The sequence below is a fragment of the Mustelus asterias genome, chromosome 16 (genome assembly GCF_964213995.1).
Source record: "Mustelus asterias chromosome 16, sMusAst1.hap1.1, whole genome shotgun sequence".
Lineage (NCBI taxonomy): Eukaryota > Metazoa > Chordata > Chondrichthyes > Carcharhiniformes > Triakidae > Mustelus > Mustelus asterias.
Window position 1 is genome coordinate 32,833,687 of NC_135816.1, and position 17,119 is coordinate 32,850,805.

The window sequence follows — 17,119 nt, forward strand, 5'->3', positions numbered from 1 at the left end:
CCCTAAAGTGATTTTTTAAAATCTGTTTATCCCAGCCTTGAATATATTCAACGATGGAACATCCGCAACCCTCAACCTCTCCACAATCCCATTTCTCTGAATGAAGATACTTCTCCTCATCTCTGTCCTAAATGATTGACCCCTGATCCTGAGGTTTTGCCCCTGTGTTCTAGATTCCTCAACTAGAGGAAATAATCTCTCAGTGTCTACCCTGTCAAACCCCTTCAGAACACCGTACATTTCAACTTCATCTGCCACCTGTCCGCCCATTCCACCAACTTATCTATGTCCTTTTGAAATTTTACACTATCTTCCTCACAGTTCACAATGCTTCTATGTTTTGTACCATCTGCAAACTTTGAGTTTGTGCCCTGTACACCACGATCTAGGTCATTAATGTAAATCAGGAAAAGCAAGGGTTCCAACGCTGACCCCTGGGGAATTTCACTACAAACCTTTCTTCAGCATGAAAAGCATCCATTAACCACTACTCTCTGTTCCCTGTCACTTACCCAACTCCGTATCCATATTGCTACATTACTTTTATTGTAGTATTACTAGAACTAGGGGGCATGGCCTCAAAATAAGAGGTAGCAGATTTAGGACTGAGTTGAGGAGGAGCTTCTTCACACAAAGGGTTGCGAATCTGTGGAATTCCCTGCCCAGTGAAGCAGTTGAGGCTACCTCATTTAATTTTTTTAAAGACAAGAATAGATAAATTTTTGAACAATAAAGGAATTAAGGGTTATGGTGAGCAGGCGGGTAAGTGGAGCTGAGTCCACAAAAAGATCAGCCATGATCTTATTGAATGGAGGAGCAGGCTCCAGGGGGGCCAGATGGCCTACTCTTCTCCTGGTTCTTATGTTCTTATATTATATGGGCATGAGTCTGATATACGGCAGTGTAATAAACACCTTTTGGAAACCTTCTGCTGATTTTAATTACTTTAAATTCTTCACTCTTATTATCCCCTCAGTTGCACTCCATTCCTCAAGCTTGAAGCACTTAGCTGCATCACAGGAATCTAAAAGTTTTAACTAATGTTGATATCAACTGCATTGGTTTAATTTATAGATACACAAAGTACATCAAAGCATTGAAGACTTACTGAATATGGTGTTTCAATGAACACGCTCTGCCTCACAATCATAGTACAGAAGGCAAAATGCACGTGTACTTAATTTGCAAAGAATGTAGCTGTATGCCTTTTTGTTTTTATACATATTTAATCAACAGCTTATATCTAGCTTGTGTCTTTTAACACAGCGAAACGATCAAAGACAATTTTCAAAGAGGAACTGGATACCAAACAGAAGCTTGCAATGATGGTTGGAGGAGGTTTGGGAAGATGCAATTAAAGGGTGTTTTGAGGCTTTTAAAATTGGGGATATATATATATATGCCAAAGAGCAGACTCAGCAGTCCTATTCTAGTGCACTAATGGTGGCCCAGAATAGGCCTGACTCAGAAGAACAGAATACGTAAACGAGGACATCGTGCTGAGATTGAAGTGAAGGGTGGGGCACCGGTAGGGAATTATAAACAAGGTCAAGAATTTTAAACCTTGAGTGTTCACTGTCACATCAACAATTAATGATTGTAAGCAAATAGTTATTTATGACGCATGGCTCCTTCCTCCCTGAAATGCAGCTGAACCGAGAGGTGTAAAGTGGGAGGTGCAGCAAAAGGCACAGTAACCTTCTTTGCCTCCGCCCTGGACTCCCTCCCTCCCCCAAGACCCCCAGTTGAGCTGGGTGGTAAATCAGAAATAGCAGAGCAAAACAAGTCTAACAGGAAATGCTAATATTTAAAACCCACCTCCCTCGCGTTGAACGTGTTGTGGAAAAATACAAGAAACTCAGTATGTGTCGATGGTTCTGTATTTCACTGTATGTATATTAAAAGCACTTTTCAAGGGAAAAAAATGTTTAAACACATGAGAAAGCGTTGTTGAGATAATGAAATAGAAAGGGGGGGGGGACTATTTGCATCAGAGGCTGGCCTTTTTGTGTGTGTCAGTGAGAGGTCGCAGCCAGCCAGTGAATATTGGACATTAAAATTTAATTGTTTATTTGCTGTAGCTGGTTCTTTATTCCCGGGGCGGAAGTGCGCTTGCTCTGCACGTATTTCCGCGTTGTGACTTTCCTTGCTTTAATAAAGGTTGAAAAAGGGATCGCAGCGCCTGTGCTCGGCAAAGAGAGAGAGAAAGGAGGAAGAAACAGCAAACATCCAGGCTGCGTCCCTGCACCATCGCTTCCTTTTCTAAAGAGTAGTTTTGTAAAAGGGGGTGTATGTATGCATATATGTGTGTCTGTGAATGACCAAGAGATCTGCTAGTGGATCGGTGGGGAGGGAAATTTAGAGTGGAAATCTGTGTCCTTTCGAGCAGGAATGGCAGGATAAGCCGTGCCATGTTCTTACTTAGCTTTTAGCTTTTTAACCCCCCCCCCCCCCCTCCCTCCCCTCCCTTTCTCAGAGCTTTGCCAGTGAGAAAAGCGGCTCCTGCGGCCAGCGATCACCACCAGGGTCCTGGATGTAGCAGCCGGATCAGCTGCTGCGGGGTCTATTGTGTCAGGTAAGATCATTGTTGAAATACAATGTTACGTTTTTTTTCCACCGCAACGCTGGCGACTCTTATGTAGATTTCACACTTGATATTTCATGGAACGCTTTGGAAATAGACCCCCCCAACGCCTGGATTATGGGAGGGGAGAAAAATCACATATTCTTCCCCCTACCCCCCCCCCCCCCCCCGCCAATGTCTTGCAAGTTGCCGTGTTCAGGCTGAGAAATAGTCTTGTTTATTTTCTTAACATAACGGGCAGGGTACGGGATTCGCACAGGTAATTCCCTCAGGTGGTTTCTGCAGCTGGATGTGGCCACTACATTCTTTTTTTCCCATGTGTCTTGTGTCCTGCTCATGTGGTCACTGTACGCAGGAAATGATAATCGACATGATATTAGCAAAACGAAGGAAAGCCAAAGCCTAACATTGAAATATTTTCAGTGTGCAGCTTGTCTGAACCCAATTTTTTTTGTTTGCTGGTGGGAGCTGTCAGTGTCTGCAGTTTTTCCCATTAGATAACTAGCCTGTGCTGAAAGTTTGCAAAACAAATGATGATAATGTTGGACCTTCTGGTGGATAGATGGCCCAACCATTAAGTCTGAGCTACAGCAAAAAAAAACCCCAGTATATCTATCATTGTAGAGGCTATATTTTTCTTAAATGTTTGACACCTGAGTATATTCTATTCATTGTTGCCTGGCATACAAAGATGTGTGGGTTAGGTTGATTGACCATGCTAAATTGCCCCTTAGTGTCAGGGGGATCAGCAGGGTTAATACGTGGGGTTATGGGGCTGGGGCCTAGGTGGGATAGTTGTCGGTGTAGGCTTGATGGGCAGAGAGGCCTCCTAATGCGCTGTAGGGATTCTATGATCTCTGAAATCAGTGTTTATCAATATGAAAAGAGCACACTTTAGACACTCTTCCCCATGTCGTTGCGAAAGGGTTTGTGAGATATGTGAGCAGGTGAGAAGTAGTCGACAAAAAATGTAGAGTAATGAGGGCCATTTTGTGATGACACTAAACATGTGTTTTATAATAGAACAGCTATCATTGCAAAGGTTTTTGTTTCCTGTGGAAACACATGCTCAAGGGTGAAATGACCCCATTGCAGGGTCAAAATTATCCACACTTTTTTTATAAGAGTGCTGAGTACTCATTGGTCAGATGTAATATGGTTCAGAGATGATGCAGCACCAACTAACTTTATGCTAATACTGCTCGCTCTCAACTACAGAATGGTGGTACTAGGCTAGCGAGCATTAAGCACACATTCTCCAACCCTGTGAGCAAGGTGCCCCGTTAATGTCAATTGTAAGGACCGCAGATTCTGCTGTATTGAATTTTGTCTTCCTGGAACTATAGTTCAATCATCAGTGTAATTAAACGTAGCAGCTACAGCTTAAAAGAACAGATTTGTTGTGCATTTTTATGTGTCAGGTGTGATTGGAAGAAGTTGTAGGCATAATCACCTGCCTCTCACATTTGACCTTGGATTTTGGGGGGGACATAGATTTCTATTTGGTATCAAAAGACAAGTCGCCCATTTCCTGTAGCTAATGCACTTTCTAGCAAATAATGGCCTAGTGAGTAGATGTACAGCTCAGTGATGTAGTAAGAAAAATAAATCCGAAAGATCCTGACCTAATTTCTAGCTTGTGTCAGCGTTACTACAGTTTGCCACAATGTGCCCGGGCAGAAGTAGGGGAAAATATCAGTCAAGTATCCTTCTGATCACAATGCTGTGGCTGTTGGAAATTATCTGTGTTTGAACTTGAGATGATTCAACTCAGCCATGATGCCTTGCGTGTTTGAGCTTTGCAACAGTCCTTGTTTTGGCTGGGAAATGAAGTATTTCCGCAGAGAATGATACTGAGAGAGGGATCTGTGGACTGTATACTTGCAGGCATTGTGTGCAGGCTTTTTGGATTGGTGTACTATATTGTGGCCTGGCTGTAACAGCCCAGCTGTGGGTTTCCTCAGGCTGCTCCGGTTTCCTCTCGCAGTCCAAAGACGTGCTGGTTAGGTGCATTGGCCATGCTAAATTCTCCCTCGGTGTACCCGAACAGGTGCCGGAGTGTGGCGACTGGGGGATTTTCACAGTAACTTCATTGCAGTGTTAATGTCAGCCTAGTTGTGACTAATAAGTAAATAAACATGGATGCCCGGCTTAAATATTAGCTGTTGCGGTGTTGCTCCAGCCATCTTCTGTCAAAGCAGAGTGGCAACCTAGCCAGAGGAGGGAAGGAGTTGGGTAGGCCATCTTTGTACATCCAGTGGGTGTGCATTCTGTCTAAGAGTACAGATGGGATTTCTTCCCAGTCTGTCAAACAAAGTTACAATATTCTAGCACTAGATGGTGCTGAGAGCAACAAATAAGGCTAAACCTTCTTTTGGATTCATACTGTTTTACCAGCTTTTCCAGCCATCTTTGCTATTTCTGGCCCAGTTGCATAGGCGAGACCAGAGTTGTTCAGGAAGCTCCCAGACTTTGAAAATAGAAACACTCGGGGGGGCATCAGGTGTAATATCCAAATCTCTATCAGGTTAATGTATGTAATTGATGTACACATTTGTATTAAAAGCGACCCGCTTAACTTCAAAATGTCATTGTTCTGTAGTGAATTAGAAAGCTATTTTATCCATTGTTTTTGTCAAGTTAAAAGTCTGATTATTGCTGATTATCGATTTGAGTAGAATGCCAAATTGTCTGTAATCGTGCTACTGACCTTTGAAAAGGTTAGTCGATTCGATGAAATGATTTAGAAAGATTTCTTCTGTCTGTATTTGCTTGTTTTTATTTTGGCCAACTGAACCTTGTTGTCTACCTAGATTGGAAACTCTACTTTTACGAGAGAGTCCCAGTTTTAAGCTAGTTATCCAGAAGGCTTCCAAGATGTAAACCCTCGGATGCTGGCATTCAGAAGAAAAGACCATTTTTCTTCCCCACTTCCCATCTTGGTGTCATCTTGGGAATCAAATCGTTGCCCAGGAAAAGATCAATCTTGAACTGAACAAGGTTAAATCTGTGAACCAGACTGCTCACAACCGAGGTGTCTTATTTGACACTAGGCTGAGCTTCTGATCTTTATATCTTTACATTGCAAAGACTCGACATGAACCATCTCTACCACTGCCTCAGCCCACCTGTTGCTGTAATCCTCATCTGTCATGGCCTTTAATAGCTTTTTGCGAGCATGGATGGATGCTATTCAATATAGTGGATCTGTAAATATAAATCAAATGGGGCCTGATTTTTAACTCATTTCAAACTTCAATTACTTAAAATCAAAATTGTGCCGTGGGCCAGGAAGTACATTTGATTTGATTTATTCATAGAATCCCTACAGTGCAGAAGGAGGCCATTGGGCCAATTGAGTCTGCACCGGCCACAATCCCACCCAGGCCCTATCCGCAAAACCCCATGCATTTACCTTAGCTAGTCCCCCTAACACTAAGGGTTAATTGAGCATGGCCAATCAACCTAACCCGTACAGCTTTGGGTTGTGGGAGGTAACTGGAGCACCCAAGTCCGGGCGGGGGGGGGGGGGGAACTCCACACAGACAGTGATCCGAGGGCCGGAATCCCTGGTGCTGTGAGGCAGCAGTGCTAACCGCTGTGCTGCCCATAGGAACAGAATCTATGCAATTCATTTCATATGCGACTTGCCCACCACCAGGTATTGGGAGATTAATGCACAGCCGCACACAATCCATCTGATTCTATTTAGTTCTATTTAGTTTTAAAGTTTGTTTATTAGTGTCACAAGTAGGCTTGCATTATAATTCGGAGTATCAGTATAAAAGTTGGAGTGTTATGGTAAGATTATATAAGGCATTGGTGAGGCCGAATTTAGAGTATTGTGTACAGTTTTGGTCACCTAGTTACAGGAAGGATGTAAGTAAGGTTGAAAGAGTGCAGAGAAGGTTCACAAGGATGTTGCCGGGACTTGAGAAGCTGAGTTACAGAGAGAGATTGAATAGGTTGGGACTTTATTCCCTGGAGTGTAGAAGATTGAGGGGAGATTTGATGGAGGTGTACAAGATTTTGATGGGTATAGATAGAGTGAATGCAAGCAGGCTTTTTCCACTGAGGCTAGGGGAGAAAAAAACCAGAGGGCATGGGTTAAGGGTGAAAGGAGAAAAGTTTAAAGGGAATATTAGGGGGAGCTTCTTCACGCAGAGAGTGGTGGGGGTGTGGAATGAGCTGCCAGATAAAGTGGTAAATGCGGGGGTCACTTTTAACATTTAAGAAAAACTTGGACGGGTTCATGGATGAGAGGGGTGTGAAGGGATATGGTCCAAGTGCAGGTCAGTGGGACGAGGCAAAAAATGGTTCGGCACAGACAAGAAGGGCCAAAAGGCCTGTTTTCTGAGCTGTAATTTTCTATGATTCTATTAACACTGCAGTGAAGTTACAGTGAAAGACCTCTCGTCGCCACACTCCGGCGCCTGTTGGGGTACACTGAGGGAGAATTTAGCATGGCCAATACACCTAACCAGCAGTTGTTTGGACTGTGGGAGGAAAGCGGAGCACCCCGAGGAAACCCACATAGACACGGGGACAACGCACAGACAGTGACCCAAGCCGTGAATCGAAACTGGGTCCTTAGCGCTGTGAGGCAGCAGTTCTAACCACTGTGCCATGCTGCCCCATTATTATTGTCACATATGCTGGGATACAGTGAGAAGTATTGTTTCTTGCGTGCTGTACAAGCAAAACATACTGTCCATAAAGTATATAGGGGAGAAGGAAAGGATAGGGTGCAGAATATAATGTTGCAGTGAAATCGTTGTTCTTGACCTATGCTGTCCTCCTTCAGCAACCAAGCACCAAGTTTCTCCATTTTTTAAAATGAAAGCATCAAATGCTTTCATTCCTATTAACCACATTAATCACTTAGATCACATTTGTAACAACATTCTAATAGGCTCTTGCTTTGTTACCGTTGAGCATTTTCACTATATTTTGATTAACTTGAGTTTTAAATTCTGTGTCAAAGCCAAAGACTGGAGAATATTCCAAACAAAATTGTTGACTCTTGAGGGCTGCCCAGTAACCGCTGGTAAGCAGATTACTGTAATAAAGTACAAATAACTTGGGATTAGTCAAAGATTCAAGAGGAATCCCTGCAGGAGCTCAAAACATGAGGGTGAATGTTTATAATTCTCTACTGTAATCATAGAACATCAAGTAAAGAGAATGTGAACATTTTAATCAGGCTTTAATAATTGTGTGTAACTCTCAAAGTATAGCACACAATAGTGTAACTAGGTGCACACTGAGTAAGGAAGATATTATAATGGAAAAGCACATGAACGTGAGTCTGATAAAGTGTTTATTACTCAACACTGCATTCAAATGGAGAGAATGAGCAAGCATCCAGCGGAGCTATCTCATGCCACGTCCATTAGCAGTTTCAAAGGATAAACTGTGGAATAACTAATTAGAGATCAAATTAACATGACGTAACCATTGTTTAACAATCTTCCCCAGAAGCTAATCGTGAAAATCAGCAATGGACTTGAAACACATTTGGCCTTTTGAAGAAAACCATTTGACACTAGACAAATTGAAGGTTTCTTGCTGAGCTGTTGAAAATTATGATGGGCTTGAAAGTGGGCACTTATTTGCCTCCATGTGCAGCAACTAATCAAAAATCTATTTAGAGGGGTGTGTGTTTATACTCTAATTTGCCGTGACAGGCTAGGTGGTCATATGCTTGTGGCTACAATTTTCTTTTCCTTTCTCCTCAAACACTCCTCATGGCCAACAGTCATTAAGTCCTGCTTCTTTTCTCTCCCACCCCCTGAACTCTTGTTAGTGGAGGTAAAATGATAAGATTAGTTATCTCAGATAGCTGGTTTATCCTTCTGGGTTTCAGCAACATTGTGTGGATAGCTATCTAACATTTGGACTATTTTTACGTCTTATGGTGCAATCTCTATCACCAATCCCTTTTATGTAGAGGATATTTTCTTGTGGATGGTCAGATGGAAGTGAGATGTCAGTGTTGGCTATGGGTTTGCAGATGGCTTATGAGCCCTATTTTAGCCTTGTAAGCTCATCCATAGTGAGGACATTGGTTGTCAGCTGGTAGAGGTGATGGTAGAGTTTTGTCTCAAGTACCTGGCCTCTCTGGCCATTCTCCCTCAGTAGCTGCCCTTGTTGATCAGAAGGTCTCAACATTTTTGACGATGGAATACTATTTTGATCACAACTAGGCACCTACTTTCAGTGCCTTGGCACTAGATTGTCTTTGAAATGTTTCCTTTGGCCCCTGTGTAGACCATCTCTGTGGCATAGCTTTGAATGGAGATTTGACTGTGCAATCCTGAGGCTGGGGTGTGTCTCATCCATTTTGGCTGATTGACATTGTGCATGTTCAGAGCATTCATGCCTCTGAATCTCAGTGTCCCAGGTTCAAGTCCCAAACCAGCATCTGAGCCCCAAAACTCCAGTCTGACACTCCGATGCAGCACTGAGGGAGCATTGCATTGTTGGAGGTGGTGTTATTCGATTGAGATGTTAAACCAAGGGGTTTGACAGAAACCATCTGTCTGCTTGGGTGTGTGTAAAAGATCCCATGGCATTATTTTGAAGAACAAGGGGATAAGGGAGCTACTTCATATTTACACCTCAATAAACCTCACAAGAAACAGATTATCTTTTCATTGTGAATGGCTAGTTGATGGTTCATGTTTTTGTATATCATTATTTTAGGAATTAAATCTTGACTGTAGAAAATGTGATAAATGTAATTAAAGCAAGAGTGGAGCATGTTTGCATTTAAACAGTTAGGACCATGTTCTTTAAAGAGGTTAATAGTTAGAAAAGTAAGGTAACTAAAATGCTGGGCCTTGGTGATCGCCAGAACACCTTAAAATTGTAGTTCAGAAGGTTACTTGTGTTTGTTTAATCGAGTCAAAATGGAAGAGCCAGAGCTGTAAAACAGAAGGTGGGTTTACATAGCTGGGGAAATTTTAAATGAGGGGTAATTAGCTTAAAGGTGGTTTCAAGGATCGCCAAAGCAGGTTACGTTGGTATGGAAATGAGTGGAGCTTAGGAAGGCTCTTTGGTTTCAAATTATGTGTGTGTTTGCTGGGAGAGGATTTTAGTTGCAGTTTGGACCTCTGTTGACCATGCGGAAGATGGGTGAGGCTTATTCTCAGTTTGAATCTTGTGAGGAAACAGAGAAGATGGAAGATTGCTTAGTTTGAAGTTAGTGGGAAAATCGACCTCTGGCTTCACGGTATCTTATTGCAAAAGAAAGTAACTCACAGGTTAGCTTGGAAGTATTAGAAGAATAACCAGAACGAGAAACAGTTGCGAGAGGGTAAATGAATGTCTGTCTTCTGAGAATAACTGGACCTGAGGGGAATTCTGCAGAGAACTCTGGCATTCATGGGTGGTCTCTACAATTGAATGCATTGGATTTGATGCAGCTGGTCTGGGTTGGTAGAACTTTTTGGTCCTCCTGGGTGATCAAGGTTCATAATGTCAACTATTTGTTGTAGTTCTTTTTGAATGATCATTAACTTGTGCTTGTTGACATAGTGCAATTCCAGAAATGATTGGTGTTTTGATTTTCAACTAACCGAGGTTGAGGAATTTACCATCAGTATGATTCATGTTATTACCAAACCTGGGGGGTCAGTAGTTAGTTGCAGCATTTCTGTAAAAAAAGATTGAGAATAATGTTGGTGCCATGACAACTGGTTTGTTGTCTGTTTTGACAGAGAAGGGTCTGTGGTGGAGCCATTGCATAGTATTGCTATGATTTGTCATGTAGGAGATGTATGATTTTATGAACTTTGCAGGATGTCCCTATCACTGTAGCACCATTCAAAGGGTAGTTTAATTCACCTGAGTCGAAGCTTTCTTCAGTCCTGTAGAAATTTATGTACAAAAGGATGTCTCGTTCTTGAAGTTGACATCCTGTGAATATTTTGTTGGTTGTTCCTCTGTGTCAGAAACCACTCTGCGACTTTGGAAGAACCTCCTCTGCAATTGGCAAGAAGTGATTAAAAATGAACATAGTTAGATTTTTACCAACAGTTGAGAGCAATATTATGCCCTTGCAGTTGCTACATTTTGACTTGTCTCCTTTGTTGAAGGTTGTGATCATCATGGTGTCTGAATGGTCACTTGGAATTGCTTCTTTCAGCCAGCTTTTCAGAAAGAGGGAATATATCTGTGATGCATGTCTTGTCCAGCTTTCAGTATTTCCACAGAGGTACTGTAAGCACCCGAAGATCTATTGTTTTCCCTCTTGTTGTCAGCAGCTATAACTTTGTCAAGCATTAGATCATTGTGTGGCTCACGCCTCTGGTTAAGTTGTGGTGGTTCTCCAGCAAGTGCATGTCCACAGTGGACTTGAGTGAGTAGCTCTACGGAATGCTGTCTCCAGCAGGTCTTTGAGGAGGGTCTTATCATCTTTGGATCTTACTGTGTTAGTCCTTGTGATGCAGGTCTGTAGTCCCTTGGAAAGGGAAGGTGTGTCATAAATATCAGTGAGGAGTTCAGCTTCCTCAGCCTTCCCCCTCCACCATTTGTTCTTCAAACACAGGTTCACCTTTTGAACTTTGGCTGTTCAGCGAGAAAGTTTCTTCACTGTAGAGTTAGACCTGATTGCCAGGTTTGAAGTTCTCTCTGTTTACAATTGATGAGTTCGCATATTTTGTATTGCTCGCATCAAACCAGTCTTGGTATCTTTTAGTGATATGTCCAAGGATTTCTTGGCATGTTTGAGTGATAAAAGATTTATTGTTGACCATCTTGGATATTGAGGAACAGTGCGAGGAGACCCAAAAGAGAGGAGAGAATTAAGTATTTCACAAATCCTTTGAAAAGTATGAACCATCCTTGAGTCTCAATTTTAAATTTGAATTGATGGATTACAGAAAAAGTGATGACTCGCTGACGCATATGGTGAAATAATGTCATCTTTTAAAACTTGCTGGAAAGCTGCAATAAACAAAAGCTAATTTCAGTCAGCAATGTGTTACAAATTAGCTGCTTCTGGTGATTCTTTATTGTGATCTTGATGTCTCCACTTTCTTCAAGGAGGTTGTGAACCATTCACTGCCAGATCAGGCTGGACCTCATAAAGAACTATCTGATCCAACTCTCTTTTGACAAAACTGCTCACTATGCTGGGATCAAGCCATCTTCTCTGTCTCCTCCACTTTCAGCTCCAACATCAAGTGCTAGAAACTCGTGGATTTCTTTGCCATTAAGATTGAGAATTTTCATTCAGCTGAGTCCATCACTTTTGTCCCTAATGTTCTTCTAGTACACTGTCCAGATTTTCTTAACATTCTAGCCCTGTACTCGCATCTTTCTTTAGTTTTTCTCCGATCTTCCAGTGTTCCTTCCCCCTTTGAGCTCGGTTTGTCTATGAGACTCACCTTGTGGGTGAACATGGGCCAATTAGAGACCAGAAACAGGAGAAATTATAACCGGGAATAAAGAAATAGCACAGACTAAACAATACTTTGGGTGAAATCTTATTCAAAACCCATCCACTTGCAAAGAGTTAAAATTAGACCTTTTTTTAGTCTTGCCTCATGGTGGAAGACTTTAAAAAAAAAACTCTGAAGTACTGGAAGACCAGTATCTAGTGGGAATGAGAAACTTGAAGAAATTAGTATTTGCAAATGCATAAGATTGGAAAAATTAATGGAGGCTGAAAGCCGACAAATCCTCTGAACCTTATGGCCTGCATCCTGTTTTTAAAAGAGGTAGTTAGAGTAAGTTTGTTTTCAATTTCCAGAACAGTCCCCATGGATTGGAAGGTAGCAAGCATAAGTCTGCAATTCAAGAAAGAGGGAGGCAGCTAAGGTGAGTTAGCTTTGACAGTAGTAGTAGTAGGGAAAATGTTAGAATCTGTTGCTGGAGGTATGGTGACAGGGTACTTTGTCAAATCAGATTATGAATTAATCAATTTTGACTCAAAATGGAAGTAGTGCTTGACATTTATTAGTTTCAGAGGTTGGAACCAACTGGGTAGGAGATAATAGTGTATTTGGATTTTCAAATGGCATTCATTGGGTGCAACATAAGTTATTGCATAAAATTAGGGTTCATGGAATAATGGCATAATATGTTAACATGGATTGAGATTAGGTTAGGAGACAAAACAGAGAGTAGGTTATTTTTGGGTTGGCAGGTACCACAAGGGCCAGTGCTTGAGACACAACTACAGTATTTACAATCTGTTTCAATGACATAAATGAGAGAACTGAGTGTAATGTAGCCAAGTTTACTGATGATACCAAGTTAGCTGAGAAGCAATGAGGCGAATGCACAAAAGCTGCAAAGGCTTATGGACAGGTTGAGTGAATGGACTTTGGTCGGAAACATTGAAAAGTGGAATATGAATGATTTAGACTTTAGAATCAAAAACACAATTTTAAAATTTCAGGATTGACTCTTTAATCCCCAGGAGGACTGCAGTAAATTGAAGTAAGATATTAACAAACTTTCGGAGTGGGCATTAAATTGGCAAATGGATTTCAATGTGGATAAATGAGAGATTTTACATTTTGGAAAAAGGGTAGGAAATTCAATGTCACTGAAAAAATAAGAACCTTAATGGGATAGAGCAGTAAAGGGAGCACACATATACAACTCACTAAAAGTAGTGACGTAAGTCAGCAAGGCCTCAAAATAAACAAACCAAATACTTGGGATTTTTTCCAGGGGAATAGAATTGAAAAGTAGGGAAGATATACTGAACTTGTATAGAACCTTGGTTAGACCACAACCTGGAGTACCTCATACAATCCTGATTCCATTTTATTATAAAAAGGATTTGGAGGCACGGAAGAAGGTGGAGAAAAGATTTTCAAGAGTGATACAAAAAGTGTGGGGATATAGTTAATGTAGAGATTGAATAGGTTGAGGTTCCCTCTTTTTCTTGAAAAGTGGAGGCAGAGGGATGACCCAAAAGTATACACCGAGAATGAGATGAATGTTCCCAGGAGCGTCACAGTCTCCTGACTGCAACATCAATCTGGCTTGGGAAACAGGAAGTGGTCATGTTGCCATTTTCTGGAAGGCAGCCAATTAAGAAGCCACTTTGAGAGCCCCATTATGTTAGGGATGGTGACTGGGTTCCATTGTTGGGAAGTCAGTTCGACGTGGCCTGTGAATAGGCTGCCGGCCACCTTCACAGTTTAGCTGCTGTTGAGGGAACGACAGCAGAATTTTAGCAGCATCATGTAGGTGCCAAAAGTAGGAATGCAACAGCTGGTGTTGCAGCAAAAGCTATGTTAATGCAGCTATCCGTCTACATGATGTGGCTGAAATAGCGTGTCTTCTACTTGGGAGATGTGAGCACTTCAATTTAGAAAGGCCTCACTCACACGGTCTGTGGCTCAGGCCTCCTGTTGTGGGGCTGGAAAGACATTGAGCCCGTTATTTCCATTAAAAAAAAATTCACAGAATGAGAATGCGAGTTTTGCTGCCTAGGGCAGCGTCGATTTCCTATTCCTAACTATCCTTGAGATGTTGGTTGAGAGCTGCCTGCCTTGAACTACTTATGTACACCCACAGTGCAGTTAGGAAGGGAGTTCCTGGATTTTGACACAGTGAAATATTTCCAAGTCAGGTTGATGTGTTGTTTGGAGTGGAACTTGCAGGTATTGGTGTGCCCATGTGTCTGTTGCCCTTGTCCTTCTAGGTGGTAAAAGGTTGTGGTTTGGAAGGTGCTATTGAAGGAATTTGGAGTTGCTGCTGTGCATCTTGTAGATGTTACACACTGATCATGAAGGGCGGCACGGTAGCACAGTGGTTAGCACTGCTGCTTCACAGCTCCAGGGTCCCGGGTTCGATTCCCGGCTCGGGTCACTGTCTGTGTGGAGTTTGCACATTCTCCTCGTGTCTGCGTGGGTTTCCTCCGGGTGCTCCGGTTTCCTCCCACAGTCCAAAGATGTGCGGGATAGGTTGATTGGCCAGGTTAAAAATTGTCCCTGAGATGCGTAGTTAGAGGGATTAGCGGGTAAATGTGTGGGGGTAGGGCCTGGGTGGGATTGTGGTCGGTGCAGACTCGATGGGCCGAATGGCCTCCTTCTGCACTGTAGGGTTTCTATGTCACTTGGCGTCAGTATTTGAGGGAGTGAGTAATTAAGGATGGGCTGCTTTGTCCTGAATGGTATTGGAGCTGCACTATTCCAGGCAAGTGGGGAGTGTTCCATCACTATCCTGACTTGTGGCACTTAGCTCCTCTTCTGACTTCCCAAAGCCTGTCCACCAACTACAAAACACAAGATTTCCAGCCTCTGACCTGCTATTGTAACCACAGTATTTTTACAGCTGGTCCAGTTCAGTTTCTGACCAATGATAGCCCCCCAGCACGTTTTTAGAAGAGGAATTCAACAACGATAATGCCATTGAATGTCATGGGAACAAGGTTAGATTCTTCTTTTTTAAGATGGTCATTGTCCAGCAGTTGTGTGGTGCGAATGTTAATTGCCACTTATCAACCCAAGCCTGGATATTGTCCAGGACTTGCTACATACAGGCTCAGACTGCTTCGGTATCTGAGGAATCACAAATGATTGCTGTACTGGAACAGCTTGGCTAGGGGCACAGTTGATTCTGGTGTATAAGTCTTCAGTACTATTGCTGAAACATTGCCAGAGTCCATAGCTTTTGCCATATCCAATGCTTAAGCTGTTGAGTTTAATTGGGGTGAAGACTCTGTGATGCTGGGGACCTCAGGAGGCTGGTGATCCACCCGGCACTTCTGGCTGATGATGATTGCAAATGCTTCAGCTTTGTCTTTTACTGGGCTCACACATCATTGAGGATGAGGATATTACAATCCATGTGGAGAAACAATATAGCCAGTGGACTATTGTGATTCACAATGCTAAGCCACTTTGGTTGGATGCTATTAAGTGTCATTTAGTAAACAGTGTCCTACAAGTACCGCATAGCACAGCAACTTTCAGTTCTTCAGAATGTCCTAAAATGCTTCATAACTCTAAAGTAGGAGCATATAGGAAGAAGGGTTGGCAAGTTAGCCTCTTAAGCCTGTTTCAGCATTCAGTGACTGACCTAGCTCCATATACCCAGCTTTTCCCCAAAGCCCTTGATATCTTTTGGTTGAAAAAAATCTATCAATCTCAGTTTTTAAAATTAACAACTGATCTCGCACCAATTGCTTTTTTGGGGGCTGTATATGAGGATGTTCAGACTGTAAGGGTTAATGTGGATTGGCCATGCTAAATTGCCCCTTAGTGTCCAAAGATATGTAGGTTAAGTGGATTAGCCATGGTGAATGTGAGAGAATAGAGCTGGGTGGGCCTGGGTGAGATGCTCTTTTGGAGAGTTGGTACAGACTCGATGGGCTGAATGGCCACCAAAAAAAAAGTACAACACAGGAACAGGCCCTTCGGCCCTCAAAGCCTGTGCCGATCATCATGCCTGCCTAAACTAAAACCGTATGCACTTACGGAGTCCATATCCTTCCATTCCCATCCTATTCATGTATTCGACTAGTTGCCCGTTAAATGCTGCTATTGTATCTGCTCCCAACACCTCCCTGGGCAGTGCGTTCCAGACATTCACCGCACTCTGTGTATAAAGAAAAAACTTGTCTCGCACATCTCCTCTAAATTTTTCCCCACGCACCTTAAACCTATGTCCCTTAATATTTGACTTTTCTACCCTAGGAAAGAGCATCTAACTATCCACTCTGTCCGTGCCACTCATAATCTTGTAGACCTCTATCAGGTCACCTCTCAACCTCCGTCGTCCCAGTGAGAACAAGCCGAGTTTATCCAAACTCTCCTCATGGCTAATATCCTCCAGACCAGGCAACATCCTGGTAAACCTCTCCTGTACCCTCTCCAAAGCCTCCACATCCTTCTGCGCTTCTGGATTCAATGTAATGTGAGACAGGGAAAATAGTACTACTCACATCATGATGTAGAGGGCCATGTGGGGGTACTGAAAGTGAAGGTCACCAAGGTCTTGGAGGACCATAGGCTGATCTCCCTTTTTTTTGAGACAGAGAGCTGACTGGTGGGAATTTAACCTGAGGATCACTACACCTCTGGCAAGGGGCAAGATTAAGAAGGCAGGGCCTTCATAAATAACCTCAGCCAGTATAGAAATTGAACCCGTGCTGTTGGCATCACTCTGCATCACAAACCAGCCATCTGGCCAACCAAGCTAACCGACCCTCACGTGGAAGTAGGAGAGTGTAGTAACAAGTCTGGTAGAAGATGGTACCTAGTCAGGACTGTACCCTGTATATGGTTATGTATTATTAATAAACAGTTGTTGTTCAACCACACTAGGCTCGAGGCCTCTTCCTGCGACAATCTTGCAACAGTTACAAACTACACAACTGAGCAATGAACTTTGATTTCCCGAAAGAAATCCTGATATTGCTTGTGTCACAAGTAAAAGGTTGGGTTTATCAAATGATTTAAGGGAGAAATTAAACAGGAAACCATCCCAACTGTCAGGGATTTTCTAGCAGTAACATCAAGAGGGACCACGAAGGTGCTGGGGAACAATTACACAGCTCCCCACTGG

General features: G+C 42.6%; 1 protein-coding gene across 4 annotated transcripts in view; it reads left to right on the top strand.

Moving 5' to 3' along the window:
• The first annotated feature begins 1,836 nt into the window (after positions 1–1,836).
• Positions 1,837–17,119, top strand: part of LOC144505084 (UPF0461 protein C5orf24 homolog) — a 35,704-nt gene continuing 20,421 nt past the window's right edge. The window contains exon 1 of one of the 4 annotated variants that reach the window (XM_078230874.1): positions 1,837–2,575. The gene's annotated coding sequence lies outside the window, so the exon portion shown is untranslated. The remainder of the gene's footprint in view (positions 2,576–17,119) is intronic. The other 3 variants (XR_013499762.1, XM_078230871.1, XM_078230872.1) reach the window with 3 other exon arrangements.